Below are 14,520 nucleotides of genomic sequence, written 5' to 3'. Positions count from 1 at the left end.
GTGGATAAGGGATTGGGAACCTGAACCCTATTTCCTTTTATTATTGTTGTTCTTTATTAATCTGTGGTGGTTTTAAAATATATGCACGAATTCTTTGACATTTCTCCCTTCAAAAGATGTAGCCTTATTCCTCTCCCCTTGATTATGGGCTGAACTTATTGACACCTTTCTAACAAAAAACAATACGGTAGAAGTGACAGTGTGTAGCTTCCAAGACTAGGTCATAAGAGACATTGTGGCTTCCTCCTTGCTCGGTCTCTCTCTCTTGGATCGTTTACTTTGGGGGAAGCAAGCTGACATGTCATCAGGACAATCAAGCAGCCTGTGGAGAAGTCCATGTGGTGGGGGACTGAGGCCACCTGCCAACAACTAGCACTAACTTGCCAGCCTATGAGTGAACTACCTTGGAAGTGGATCCTCCTGCCCCAGTCAAGCCTTCAGGTGGCTACAGCCCCATTCCACATCAACCTCCTGATAGTCCTTGAGCCAGAACCACTCATCTAAGCCACTCCTGGGTCCCTGACCCGCAGAGACTGTGTGAGATAACGTTTGTTATTTTAAGATATTAAGTTTTGAGGTGATTTATTACACAGCAAGAGATAACTGCTAAAACAAACAAACAAAAAACCATTGCCTCAAGTCGATTCCAACTCGTAGCGACCTATAGGGCAGAGTAGAACTGCCCTATGGAGTTTCCAAGGAGCAGGTGGTGGATTTGAACTGCTGACCTTTTGGTTAGCAGTCGTATCATTTAACCACTGATAACTAATAGAGACAGTAAAAAAAGGAGCTAGTTCAAAATACTGAACTCAATAAGGTCTCCTTTAATCAAGATACCATAAACCTTCATATCTTTCCCTCTCTGATGAATCCTGTTGAGGGCAAAGGGTGGCATTTTAAAATGGTATATTTTGACCTATAGTGAATTTTCTGAATTCAGATACATTATAGAGAGGAAGGATAGTGTAGTGAAATTTTGACTTAATGAACTGACTTCCAGCTAACATCAAAGAACGCAATGCTCTGGAGGGAGAATCTTATGAAACCATAGTAAAGAGAATGTTGGTAAGAAGTACCGAAGGTAGCAGCACCCTGTCTGTCCACATGACAAGACTCCATGCATTATCCATCTACCTACAGAATCCAAAAGAAAGTTATTGTGAAGTACATATTAGCACATTTATTTGAACTGAAAAACAAAGCCAGACTTTTTCTGACAAAGAGTAAGTTGGCTGATTGGTTTTATCAAAGAGAAAAATTAATAACAGACATCTTACTTAGATGTAAAGATTTTTTCTTACTCATGAAACCAAGTATAAAAACAAAAGGAAACAAACCCACTGCCGTGGAGTTGATGCCAACTCATAGCAACCCTATAGGGCAGAATAAAACTGTCCCATAGGGTTTCCAAGGCTGTAAATCTTTACAGAAGCAGACTGCCACAGCTTTCTCCCATGGATTCAAACTACTGACCTTTTGGTTAGTAGCCAAGCACTTTTAACCACTCCGCCACTAGGGCTCCAGGAAACTAAATATTAACTGTAAAAAAAACAGAGCCAAACTGCAAAGGCATTGATCACCCCCCACCCCATCTCCCAGCCAGAAGCTGCTCTACAGCAACGTAAATTTGCCTTTTCCTGCTAGAAAAGGTTTGTCGCTGTTGTTGTTAGGTGCCCTAGAGTCGGTTCCGACTCATAGCGACCCTATGTACAGCAGAATGAAGCACTGCCCGGTCCTGTGCCATCCTTACAATCATTGTTATGCCTGAGCCCATTGTTGCAACCGTTGTGTCAATCCATCTCATTGAGGTCTTCCTTTTTTTCGCTGACCTGCTACTTTACCAAGTATGATGTCCTTCCCCAGGAACTGATCCTTCCTGATAACATGTCCAAAATATGTGAAACTAGTCCCGCCATCCTTGCTTCTAAGGAGCTTTCTGGTTGTACTGCTTCCAAGACAGATTTATTTGTTCTTTTGGCAGTCCATATTATATTCAATATTCTTCACCAACACCACAATTCAAAGGCGTCAATTCTTCTTCAGTCGTTCTTATTCATTGTCCAGCTTTCGCATGCATATGAGGTGATTGAAAACACCATGGCTTGTGTCAGGCCCACCTTAGTCTTCAAGGTGACATCTTTGCTTTTTAACACTTTAAAAAGGTCTTTTGCAGCAGATTTGTGAAGAACACACTTGGCATTTCTTAAGCTGAAAGAACCGAAGAAATAAAAGAACCTCAAGTTGCAATACTGAAGGATTCTATGGGGAAAATATTAAACGACACAGGAAGCATCAAAAGAAGATGGAAGGAATACACAGAGTCACTACACCAAAAAGAATTGGTTGACATTCAGCCATTTCAGGAGGCAGCATATGATCAGGAACCAGTGGTACTGAGGGAAGAATCCCAAGCTGCACTGAAGGCATTGGTGAAAAACAAGGCTCCAGGAATTGATGGAATACCAACTGAGATGTTTCGACAAATGAATGCGGTGCTGGAAGTGCTCACTCGTCTATGCCAAGAAATTTGGAAAACAGCTACATGGCCAACCAACTGGAAGAGATTCATATTTATGCTTATTCCCAAGAAGGGTGATGCAACCGAATGTGGAAATTCTCAAACAATATCATGAATATCACACATAAGAAAAGGGTAGTCAATAGCAAAACCTTTACCTCGTGATTTAATGAAAAAGAGTCTAGGCTTACTTAAATTTCAAAAAGGTCTCATGGCTACAGGCAGGTGGAAGGCCAAATTTTTAGCAGCCAGACCAGAGAACGCCTTGTGACCTAATACAGACTGATTTCAGTAAAAGCGGGAAGGCAGGGTTCAGTCACTCACTTTAAGATTAGCCAATGGTTGATCTTCTACTCTTCCTCCTCTTCTCTTTATAAGCTTCATTGCAACATGCGTACAAAATAACTGCTCAGAGTAAACCTTATGTTTCAGTTCTATTGAGTATTGATTGGTTTAACAGTTTGATAGTGAGAACTGGCTCCATCAATAGTAGGCATTAGATAAGTTAAATCTTTAGTTCCACAATTTTTAGGAAAATACGTTTAAAGCACAAAGTAATAATATTTCACCAATTTATTGGCAAACATATTGAAATTGACAACATTTTTATTTTCCAACCTTTTTGAGTTTATCAGGTTAAATAAGATACCTCCAAGTAAAACAGTAATAGATTGTATTAGGATAGAATACACTATGCGCAGTAGCAAATTAACCCCGTGTATCAGGCCAAATTCAATCAGAGAAGCAGAGCCACTAGGAATATTAAGGGGTTTTTTTTTTTTTTAAACAGGGATTTGACTTTATATAATTGAAAAATCTAGTTAAGCAATCTCTGTAGGCCTGTTTCTTTGAATCTGCTGCTGGAGCTTAACACCCACAGGGCAGGCAGGCAGGGAAGATGGATGTAATATGGGAGAGAGCCAAGAACAAGCTGGAACCTATAAGCACAAGCTAGAGCCCACGAGGACAGATTGAAACTTGTGTCAGTTCTTACTGCCACTGATCTTGGTGGCATGGGTATCATGCAGAGGCTGGAGCCCTTCATCACAAAGCTAAACACACACGTGACCCAGGAATCAGAGAATCTGAAGCAGAATCTAGAGGAAGGTGGAGCAATTGCAGATCCAGCCACTGCCTTACACCAAGGAGGTGAGTCAGCAGTCAACAACATATGTGGGCTGCAAAATGACTACTGCTTCACTTCTACCCTTTACATCTAGCACAAGAAATCTCTTGTGGCCCACCCTAATCAGAAACATATAGGAATGGAATTCAGGGAATGTAGCTCAGCCTAGCCAAGTTGACACATCACTAAGTTTCCACACCCTGGAAACATAGTGATTTAATGCACATCTATATCTTGTTTGGAGCCCTTGTGGTGCTGTGGTTAAGAGCTAAGGCTGCTAACAAAAAGGTCAGCATTTCGAATCCAGAATCCACCAGGTGCTCCTTGGAACCCCCATGGGGCAGTTCTACTCTGTCCTATAGGGTTGCTATGAGTAGGAATTGACTTGACACTGGGTTTGGTTTTTGGTTTTATACCTTGTTTGTGCAAAATCCAGTCTGGGTCAGATAGCCCTTCATCTTATAGTTACACCAACTGGAGTGCTTGATCTCCAAGGTTGCTGGTGAAGAGAGAAAGCATAGGGAAGACTCACCAGCCATTAACTGTCTTGTCTCGGAAACACATCCTTCCTGCTCACTATTCATCCATCAGTACTTAATCACATGGTCCTAAGAAGCTGCAGGGGAGGCTGAACAATGTATTCTTCCTGTATCCTAGAAAACGGAAAATGAATCTAGTGAGCACATAGGGTTGTTTCTTTGTTACGCCGGTGTAATTAACAGTCATTTAATAAATCTTGGTAAAGACTTTTTGATATGCTTCCCAGAAACTGAGAAAGTGAATTTTTCTCTGGTGTCTATATGAAAAAAATCCTTTCGCTAGTTAGGTGATTTCCAATACTTTGCTCTCAAAATTGAAGAAGGATTGAATTGAGTTTTAATGATCATTAAATGATCACTATGTGTATTTTGGAAGCCCTGGTGGCACAGTGGTTAAGAGTTCTGCTGCTGACCAAAAGGTCGGCAGTTCGAATCCACCAGAGGCTCCTTGGAAACCCTATGGGGCAGTTCTACTCTGTCCTATAGGGTCACTATGAGTTGGAATCGACTTGACAGCAACGAGTTTGGTTTTGATTTATGTATATTTTGGCATATAACTTGGAAAGAATTTAAAAAACGTTGCATAACATTTCTGTAAGACAACTTTCATTCTTATATGAACAAGGCTTCTCAGTACTAACATCTATAAAATAAAACCTAAAAATAAATTTGATGCTGAATCCTATCTCATTCTAGCATCAAGTAATATTTGTGCACAGATATGCAAACTAACCATCTATCCATTTGAAAGATACTGCTCTAATAAAAGTCTACTTTTATGTTTGATAATTATTTATCAAAATGTTGATATAATTACTGTCTGACAAACTTTATTTAATAATTATTATAATGATTCAATAGAGAAGGATTTTTTTTTTCTGCTGTTATTTAGAGCCTGTGAGTACAGGAAATAAAAATTATAACACAACGTACAGAAGAGAAGTATGATGAGTGATCAGTGAAAGACTTTCAAACATAAAAAATCTTTTTCTTCGAATAAAGTTTCTTGGGGAAGTGGAATGGGAATGTGAGTTCAGGTAGGAAAAAAGAATGACATAAAGTTTCTGCCTATTAGAAAAGAGCTTGTTCATATACATTTTAAATGGATGATGGTATAAAATTGCTATTCGAATTCACTGAAAAGAGCAACAGAACAATTTTATTTTTAAATGTTTATGTTTATAATACACAGGAAGTTATATTCTTTTCAACTGTTTAAAGTTATGCTGAAAAATTTTAATGTCAGTTTAAGAAATAAGTACATATATATTTTGCAACTGTTTCAAAATTCTTGCCTGGAGGTGAGGGAGAGATACACAAGCAAAAAAGTTCACAGATCTGTACTCTAGAACACAAAGGTGAATGCTGCCCTAATAAAAACACCATACGTGGATGGCTTTAAAGAACAGAAATATATCTTCTTTTTCTATCTTTAGTTCTGTAGGCTAGAAGTCCAAATTAGGACGTTGGCTCTAGAGGAGGGTTCTTCTTTGTTGGTAGCCCTGGGCATTTCTGAGCGTTTCTTGACTTGTAGACTGATCTTCACATGGTTTCTTCTCCCTATGTGTCTCTCAGTATCTGTAGTCCCCTTTGTAAGCTGCTGCTCCGAAGGGATTAGGTTTAGGACCCACCCTACTCTGGTGTGACCCTTTAACATAACAAAAGTAGGGTCACATTCATAGGTCCTGGAGTTAGGACTTCAGCATATCTTTTGGGGGACACAATTCAATCCATAATACTGCAGAAAGGACCTATGGTACCCTGAGTGCCTGGAATCTCAAGTGTGCAGTCTTAGATAAGATTAGACATCTGCCAAGAAGTCCTTGGCCTAGATGTGAAAGAACTGGATGTGGAAAAGACCTCCCCGCAGTAAGCAAAGACAGATCATTTAAAATAACAATTAGATAGCCAATCCATTTACCCCACTTCGCCTGCCTTGAGCCGCTCCACACTACTCACCAGTAGCATTGAAGGCTGTTAACTGTGTAACTTCAATACACCTTTCTGACCTCATTTCTCACAACTTTCCCCCATCTAGTGTTCTGGCTACTCATATTTCCCTGTACAGACCAGAGTCCCTCACAGTGCCATGCTTTTGCACTTGCTTGTTTTTCCTTTCAGCTCTTCTACCGTACTGGGGAGGATGAGATGGGTACTGCAAATAGGGTACAAAGTGAGAGTTAACAGGAGGCTGGGCAGTGCAGAATTCAGCAACCATGGTGTGATCCTTCTTGCCAGAGCCTGTCCCAGGCCCTCTTGGGAGGTCTGAGCCACTTGGAAGGTCCAAGCACTTGAGAAATTTATCCTACTCTGAGGATTGTCAAAGAAAAAATTGCACCGGACAATGTTAAAACATGGCAAGGATGATTTTTATTAGAATAATTGGAAGGGAAAGGAATAAGGGGCACTGCAGTGGAGGGAGAGGGAGAGAGAAACCTTAGACCTGAGTCTGAACTTCACTCCACTGAGATGCAGGGCTGTGAGCTTTTTAAAAGAAAGTTAAGGTGGGAGCCTGCTGAGTGATGTACTGAGGTTGCGGTTAGGGCCAGTTTGTTAGGAATGTTTCTTTTTTATGATAATACCACCTGGATCCTGGCTGACTAGAGGGGAAGGAGAGGGAGATAAGGAAGGGAAACTGAAGTTGTTCAAACAGTAAATCATTAAGTCTTGGTCAGTCCCTTGCGGTAAGCACTGCCGTTTTCCAAAACATAAAAGAGTGGGAGGATTTCCTTAACAAAGGGCTTGGGTAAAATTCAGCTTTCTCAGGAAATAGGCCAGCAGGGAATTGGCAAAGAGGGATGAAGTTATATAGCAATTTCCTGATGAGCTAGATTCTAGCTTCTAGACTGTAGACTTAATATGACTGAGGTTGCAGGTATTAATCCCAGTGAATTTTGCCTGTGTATTTAGGTCTGGTCCCCTGTCGATGGCCTTATTCTGCTCCCTCCCACCTGAATGAGAGAGCTGTTTGCTTGCCTTCTGTCCTTTTTCTCTCTGCTAGAGGATCTTTGTAGCCAGTCCAGACCCAGATCAGACTCACTGTCGTCAAGTCAATTCTGACTCATAGCGACACTATAGGACAGAGTAGAGCTGCCCCATAGGGTTTCCAAGGAGTGGCTGGTGGATTCGAACTGCTGACCTTTTGGTTAGCAGCCGAGCTTTTAACCACTGCACCACCAGGAGAATAAGGATCTAGAGATCCTTCCAAGAGGTCCCTGGTTAGCACAAAAATTTGTACTCAGCTACTAACCAAAAGGTTGTTGGTTTGAACTCACCCAGCAGTGCCTCTAAAGAAAGTCCTGGTGATCTGCTTCCGTAAGGATTACTGTGAAGCTCAGTTCTACCCTGTAACACATGAGGTTGCCATGAGTCAGAATAGACTTGATGACAAAGGGTTTGGTTTTTTTGGTTTTCGCTCCCAGTGGAGTCCCTGGGTGGCACAAACAGTTAAGCATTTAACTACTAACTTAAGGGTTGGCGATTTGAACCCATCCAGCAGCACTGTGGAAAAAAGGCCTGGCAATCTGCTTCAGAAAGGGCATAGCAATGAAAACCCTACACAGCATAGTTCTACCATGCAGCACATAAGGTTGCCACGAGTCAGAGTCAACTCCACGGTAACTGGTTTTCCCTTCCAGTACTGCTCAATTGGACCTAAAGGGGGCTTCAGAGATATTGATGTATGTCCCTAGAGTTTGGGGTCCATGAGGACTGGCTCCTCATTCATGTGTGAAAAAGTGTGCAGGCCAAAGACAGTGGGCTAGCCTGAGGCCACAGAGAGAAAAGACCAGTCTTGGGAAGGGCCCCTATTTTCAAAATGCTGAGGGGCAAAGGTGCCTGTTTTCTGTGGGCCCGATGTGGACAAAAAAATTAAAATATCAGGCGTATTCAAGCAGTTATTCTATACGCACATAGAGAGCCCATTCTGAAAAAACGAATGTCTCAATGTAGGCTAGTTGCAATGAAGCTTATAAAGAGGAGGGAGTAGGACAGAAAATCAAACATTGGCTTATCTTAACATGATTGATTGAACCATGCCCACCTTCCCCCATTCCTCCCCACTCTCTCTCTGCTTTACTGAGATCAGCTGGCATCAGGTCACCAGGTGGTCTCTGGCCTAGCATTCATTTGCACAAATCTTTGGAGGTAGTTTTTTTTTTTTGCTTAATGAGTACAAGTTTCCACGGTGACAAAGTACCTAAAGGTGATTGATTTAGCATTAAAAAGTAACTCTGGAAAGTTTGGTTCTTTACCTATTTGTACCTATGAGACCTTTTGAAATTAAAATTAAGGGAGCACACAGTCTTTTTCATTAAATCACTAAGTAATAAATTTGTTTTTGACTACCCTTTTTAATACAAGTTAATAATGCTGCAAAGCAGATTAGCAGTTTTGGGTGAAAAACAAGTTAATAGTTTTACAGTTTTGGGGTCAGGCTTTTACAGTTAATCTTGAGTTCTTGGGTAAGAGAAACCCCTTGAAATCAAAGTAAAACGTCTATTTTTAGTTTTATTTCACAGCCTTTAGAAACAAAGCCCATCGGAGCCAGGGGAGAAAGTGAAAGAATTCATAAGCAAGGATCTGGGTGGAGCACTAACAGTTTTTCACTGCTCAGATCTGCTTGCATCTTACATTAAATTCACTCCATCCTGTCACAGCTTCTTCAAGATTGGGGTTGGTCACAATTTCTAGGGGAAAACCTAGAAAAGGAACGTTAGAGGGACATGCAGATATACAAACCCTCTCCTGCAGTTGATCCCAAGGCTGTAAATAATATTCATCATCTTCCTCTCTCAGTGTCCTAGATTCCTCTCACTCTTGACCAACACTTCTTCTGTTCTAGGTGGCTAGCCTTGAAAAGCTTGAAAGTCTGAAGCCCTGAGCTGGAGTTACTGTAATTGGCCATTCACAGTTACAACCTGGCATGGAAGTACAATGGCTCAGTGAGGCCAGTACCACCAAAGGAACATTGCATCGACTTTCCAACCTCACTCAGGAGATTTATGCAAAGTCCTACTCTAGCTCTTCTTTATAATGATGTATTATCACATCTATCTGATCTCCTCTATCTGAATTGTCTGTTTCCATTTCTGTTTTAAACCCTTCTGCAGTCTTAGTGGCACAGATGGTTTGCGCTAGGCTGCTAATGAAAAGGTTGGTGGTTCAAACCAACCCAGTGGTGCTGTGGAAGAAAGGCCTGGCAGTCTACTTCCATAAAGATTACAGCCAAGAAAACCCAAATGGAGCAGTTCTACTCTGTAACACATGGGGTCACCATAAGTCGGAATCAACTGAACGACAACAGGTTTGGTTTGGGGTTTTTTGCAGTCTATGTCTGTATACATTTCTTGGGGCTTCTGCAACAAGTTACCACAAATTTGGTGACTAAAAACAACAGAAATGTATTTTCTCACAGTTCTGGAGGCTAGATGTATGAAATCAAGGTGCCAGCAGGGCCATGCTCCTTCCAAAGACTCTAGAAGATAATCCTTCCTTGCCTCATCGAGCTTCTGGTGGTTCCTGGCATTCCTTGGGTTGTGGCAGCAACACTCCAACTTCTGCCTTCGTCTTCACATGGTCTTCTTCTCTGTGTCTCTGTGCTTCTCCTCTGTGTCTGTTTTATAAGGACACTCATCATTCGATTTAGGGCCCATCCTAATCCAAGATGATCTCAAGATCCTTACTTAATTATATCTACAAAGACCCTTATTCCAAATAAGGTCACATTCTGAGATTCTGGGTAGACACATTTTTTTGTGGGGGGGGCACTATTACGCCCACTACAATGTCCATCCTAGTCTCCTTTGCCACAAACAACTTTATTACCAATCTGGTTCGTTTTCTTTAGAACAATATTTAGCGTTCTTCTGCCACATCCTATTTAAAGCACTCCGCTCAACCCAGTTAGCACCAAGTCCTGATCTATTAACTTTTTAGCTGAACTCTTTTCATTATCTTCTTTGTGGTTGCTGTAAAGATTGCAATATACATCCTTAACTTTTCACAGCCTACTTAGAATTAATACTGTAACACTTCACCTAAAATGTAGAAACCTTGCAACTATGTGGGTTCATTAATCCCTTCCCATCTTTTATGCCAGAGATGTCATATGTATTACATCTACATACACAGTAACCTTCATAAGGCAAAGATACTTTGGCTATTATGTATTTCTTTTAAAAATCAGAGGGAAAAAATAGTCTTTTATATTTGCCCAGTTATTTACCATTTGCAGTGTTCTTTATTCTTTCCGGAATATTCAATTTTCCACCTGGTATCACTTCCTTTCAGCCTGAAGAACTTCCTTTAGCATTTCTTGTAGTGCATCTCAGCTGGCAATGAATTATCTTAGTTTTCTTTTATTGGAAAAAAACTCCGTCATTATGGAAGAATTTCTCCATCACTCTGGAAAAATATTTTAGCTGGATTTAGAATTCTGGGTTGAGACGTTTTTCTCTCAACACTTTGAAGATGTAGGTCTTCTGTTATATTAGTTTCTTGGGGCTACTGTAACAAATTAACACAAACTTGGTGGCTTAGAACAATAGATATTTATTTTTTCACAATTCTGTAGGGCAGAAGTCCAAAATCAAGGTGTTGGCAGAGCCAAGCTCCCTCCAAAGGCTGTAAGGGGGAGAATCTCTCCTTGTCTCTTCTAGCTTCTGGAGGCTCCAGGTGTTCCTTGACTAGTAGCTCTGTAACTACAATCTCTGCCTCCATTTTTACATGGCCATGTTTTCTGTGTCTCTGAGTCTTCTGCCTTATGTCTCTGTGTTTCTCCTCTGCTTATAAATATACTTGTCAGTGGCTTTAGGGTCCACCCAGTTAATCCAGGATGATCTCATTTCGAGATCCTTAATATAATTACATCTGCAAAGACCCCTTTTCCAAATAAGTTCACATTCACAGGTAGCAGGGATTAGGTTTTGGACATATCTTTTTAGGGGCCACAATTCAACCCACTGCATCTGTTTTCTGGTGTCCATGCTTTCAAATGAGAAGTTAGTAGTCATTTGAATTGTTGCTTGTCTGTATGTAATTTGTCATTTTTCACTGACTGCTTTTAAGATTTTATCTTTGGTTTCAGCAATTTGACTGTGATGTGCTTAGGCTTGGTTTTCTTCATATTTGTCCTACTTAAGATTTGCCAACCTTGAACCTATAAATTTATGTCTTTCACCAAACTTGGGGAAATGTCAGTCATTTCTTCAAATATTTTTCTGCCCTATTCTTTCTTCTCCTTCTGGATATTGTCCCACAGGTCCCTGAGGTTCTGTTCATGTTTTTTCCCATGTATTTTTCTATCTCTTTTGCAGATTGGATAATTTTATTTGATAACTTTTTTCTCCGTCATCTCCATTGTGCTGGGGAATTTTTAATTTCAGATACTATTCAGTTTTAGAATTTCTATTTCATTCTATTTTTATAGCTTCTATTGCTCTGCTGTGATCTCCTAACTTTTTACCAATTGCAAACGTTTTCCTTTATATCATTGAGAATAGTTATAATAACCTCTTAAAAATCTTTGTCTACAAATTCCAACATCTGGGTCATTTCAGAGATGGTCTGCATGGACTGTCTTTTCTCTGGAGAATGAGTTATATTTTCCTGTTTCTTTGTATGTTAGTTAATTTTGGACTGTATCCTGGATTTTCTGAATGCCATGTTGTATTATATTTCTCTGAAAAGTGTAGTTTTTTTGTTTGTTTTTTTTTTTAAAGCAGGAATTGGGTGGACTCAAACTGGAAACTCTGTCTCTGGGATATCAACTCAAATCTCTGTTCAGTTAGTTCATCCTTAGCTGAGCTGCTTTCAAGGATCCTGGGGACACAGTGGTTAAGCGCTTGGCTGCTAACTGAAAGGTCAGCAGTTCGAACCCACCAGCCACTTCATGGGAGAAAGATGTGGCAATCTGCTTCTGTAAAGATTTATAGCCTCGGAAACCCTGTGGAGCAGTTCTACTCTGTTCTACAGGGTCACTATGAGTTGGCATTGACTCGATAGCAATGGGTTTGGGGCTGCTTGCAGTCTGCTCTGTGCATGTGTGGTTCAGGAGTCAGCTGAAGTTTATATACACAATTTGGACCTCATTCTCTTTGGTTCTCTCCTTTCTGGGATATCCTTCTTCAGTTTGTAGCAACATCGTTGCCCTGAAGTGTGTCCTCTGGTTTTTCAGGCCAGAAGACTGAGAACTCTACATCAGAGTTTTAGCTGCTTTGCACAGCACCAAATGCAGCAACTGCAGTGGGGACTACCACCCTTGCATTCTTTAAGTCTTCAAGGTTAGCACACCATTCCACCCAAGAGGCAGTATGATTTGTGATTTACTGTCTTGGCCAGATTTGGGCAAGGGGGGTAGGGGATATTGACTTTCTCTTGGCCTTTTCTACTACAATAGTCCTTATTCCATAGGTCAAGGAATTAATGTGAGGGTTTTCCCAGATTGCTAAGTGTATACAATCTAATTACACAGTTGAGTACCAAGGAAATGATTGCCAGGTGTATCTGTAGAGACTTTGGACCCACTGCGAGAAAGACCTGGGTCAGGACTACATTGTTCGCCTGGCCTCCAAAACCTCTTCTCTAATGGTGAGTCTTTGATGGTGCTTTAGTTTTGAAACTTTGGTTTGCTTCTCAGCACTTTGTCATGGTAGTTCCCGCCTATTACCTCATTTAATGTGGGCCATGATTTTTCTCAAGAATCTAAGCACTATCCCACTATGAGGATCAGTTCCAAGGTGTTAAATATTGAGTTATAGGAGTGTGCCTCCATATCAACAAACACTCCTTTAACCAGACTAATATTTCGCCACCTCAACTCCTGGTTCAGCACCCTCAACATACATTTGCAAGCAAGCACTCCTGGTTCTTGCTGGCATGTGTTAGCCTGGTCCTGCAGCTCCTTGGGTTAGTAATCCTTTTCCACCTTTTTCAGGACCAGTACTTCTCCAAGTGGGTCATGCTGAGACTTAATGCTACTTATTGGCCTAGTGGCCGGGAAGGGAAACAGGAAGAGCTTGAGTAAGGCAAGTATTGTTTTGCAGGGCATCTGCCTCAGTTGAGGCCTTTGTGTAGTTTTAGGCAAGGAGGAGGCTGCTGCTGCCTTCCAGCATGGGGGAATGATTCACTTCTGTATGCTCAAGATGTTCAAGGGGATAAAGGAGCTAAGTGTTCTGAGCGCATCCTCCCAAATATCCCCATCCCACGTCTCAGAGTCCCACTTCTTCTCTATCAGGGAAGACTTGCTGAGGCTGAAAAGTTAGCCATCTTGATATTCTACTACTCTTACAATGAGTCCTCTGTCTGATCTCCAACACAATTTGCTTCCAGCTAGAGGAGACGACAGCCTTTTAAAAAGCTGCTAAAAGGGCCTTCAGACTTTTACACCTTGCTTTAAATTGGTGACTGTCTGGCCTGAACCTGTCATTTTCTTTCTTCAATGCATCAACAGCATCCAGCAACAACAAACTAATTCCATAGTCCTTTAGATTATTATTTCCTCTACATTGCACAAGCCACTGCAACCCCTTTCGACTGTATTCAATTCCAATTTACCACAGGTGATTATTTTAGTAATTGCAATGCTAGAGCATACCAGGTGCTAACAACACCTCACTTACCATCAGTAATTGTTGTTGCTGTTGGCTGCCATGAGTTAGCCCCTGACTCATGGTGACCCATGTCCTTCAGAGTAGAACTGCTCCGTAGGGTTTTCTTGGCTGTAATCTTTACAAAAGCAGTTCTCTAGGCCTTTCTTACATGGAGCCGCTGGGTGGGTTCTAACCATCAACCTTTGTGTTAGCGGTCGATCGTAAATCGTTTGCACCAGCTAGGTTTCTCCGTCAGTAATTGTTGTGGTGTGTCATTGAGTCGATTCCAACTCATAGAGACACTATATGACAGAATAGAACTGCTCCATAGGGTTTCCATCAGTAATAAACAAACAAACAAAAAAGTAAACAAATAACAAAAAAATTTTAAAAAACCCATTGTCATCGAGGTGATTCTGCCTCATAATGACCCTATAGGACGGACTAGAACTGCCCCATAGGGTTTCTAAAGCTGTAATCTTTATGAAAGCAGACAGCCACATCTTTCTCCTGTGGAGCAGTTGGTGGGTTCAAACCACTGAACTTTTGGTTAGTAGCCAAGCGCTTAACCACTGTGCCACCGGAGTTCCTTAGCACTGGTAGTAGGGGTCCTTATTTCTGTCTGACTAGCAAGTGATCAAACTCCAAAATCTCATCCTTAGAGTCTTCTTCCTAGGACCACTACCAGTTCCAAATGTCTTAGGTAGGGTTTCTTCAGAAGCAGACTCTGAAATGAGAATTTGTGTG

Source organism: Trichechus manatus, unplaced genomic scaffold (assembly GCF_000243295.1).
Source record: "Trichechus manatus latirostris isolate Lorelei unplaced genomic scaffold, TriManLat1.0 scaffold00011, whole genome shotgun sequence".
In the NCBI taxonomy this organism is placed as follows: Eukaryota; Metazoa; Chordata; class Mammalia; order Sirenia; family Trichechidae; genus Trichechus; species Trichechus manatus.
This window is presented reverse-complemented; position numbering follows the sequence as displayed.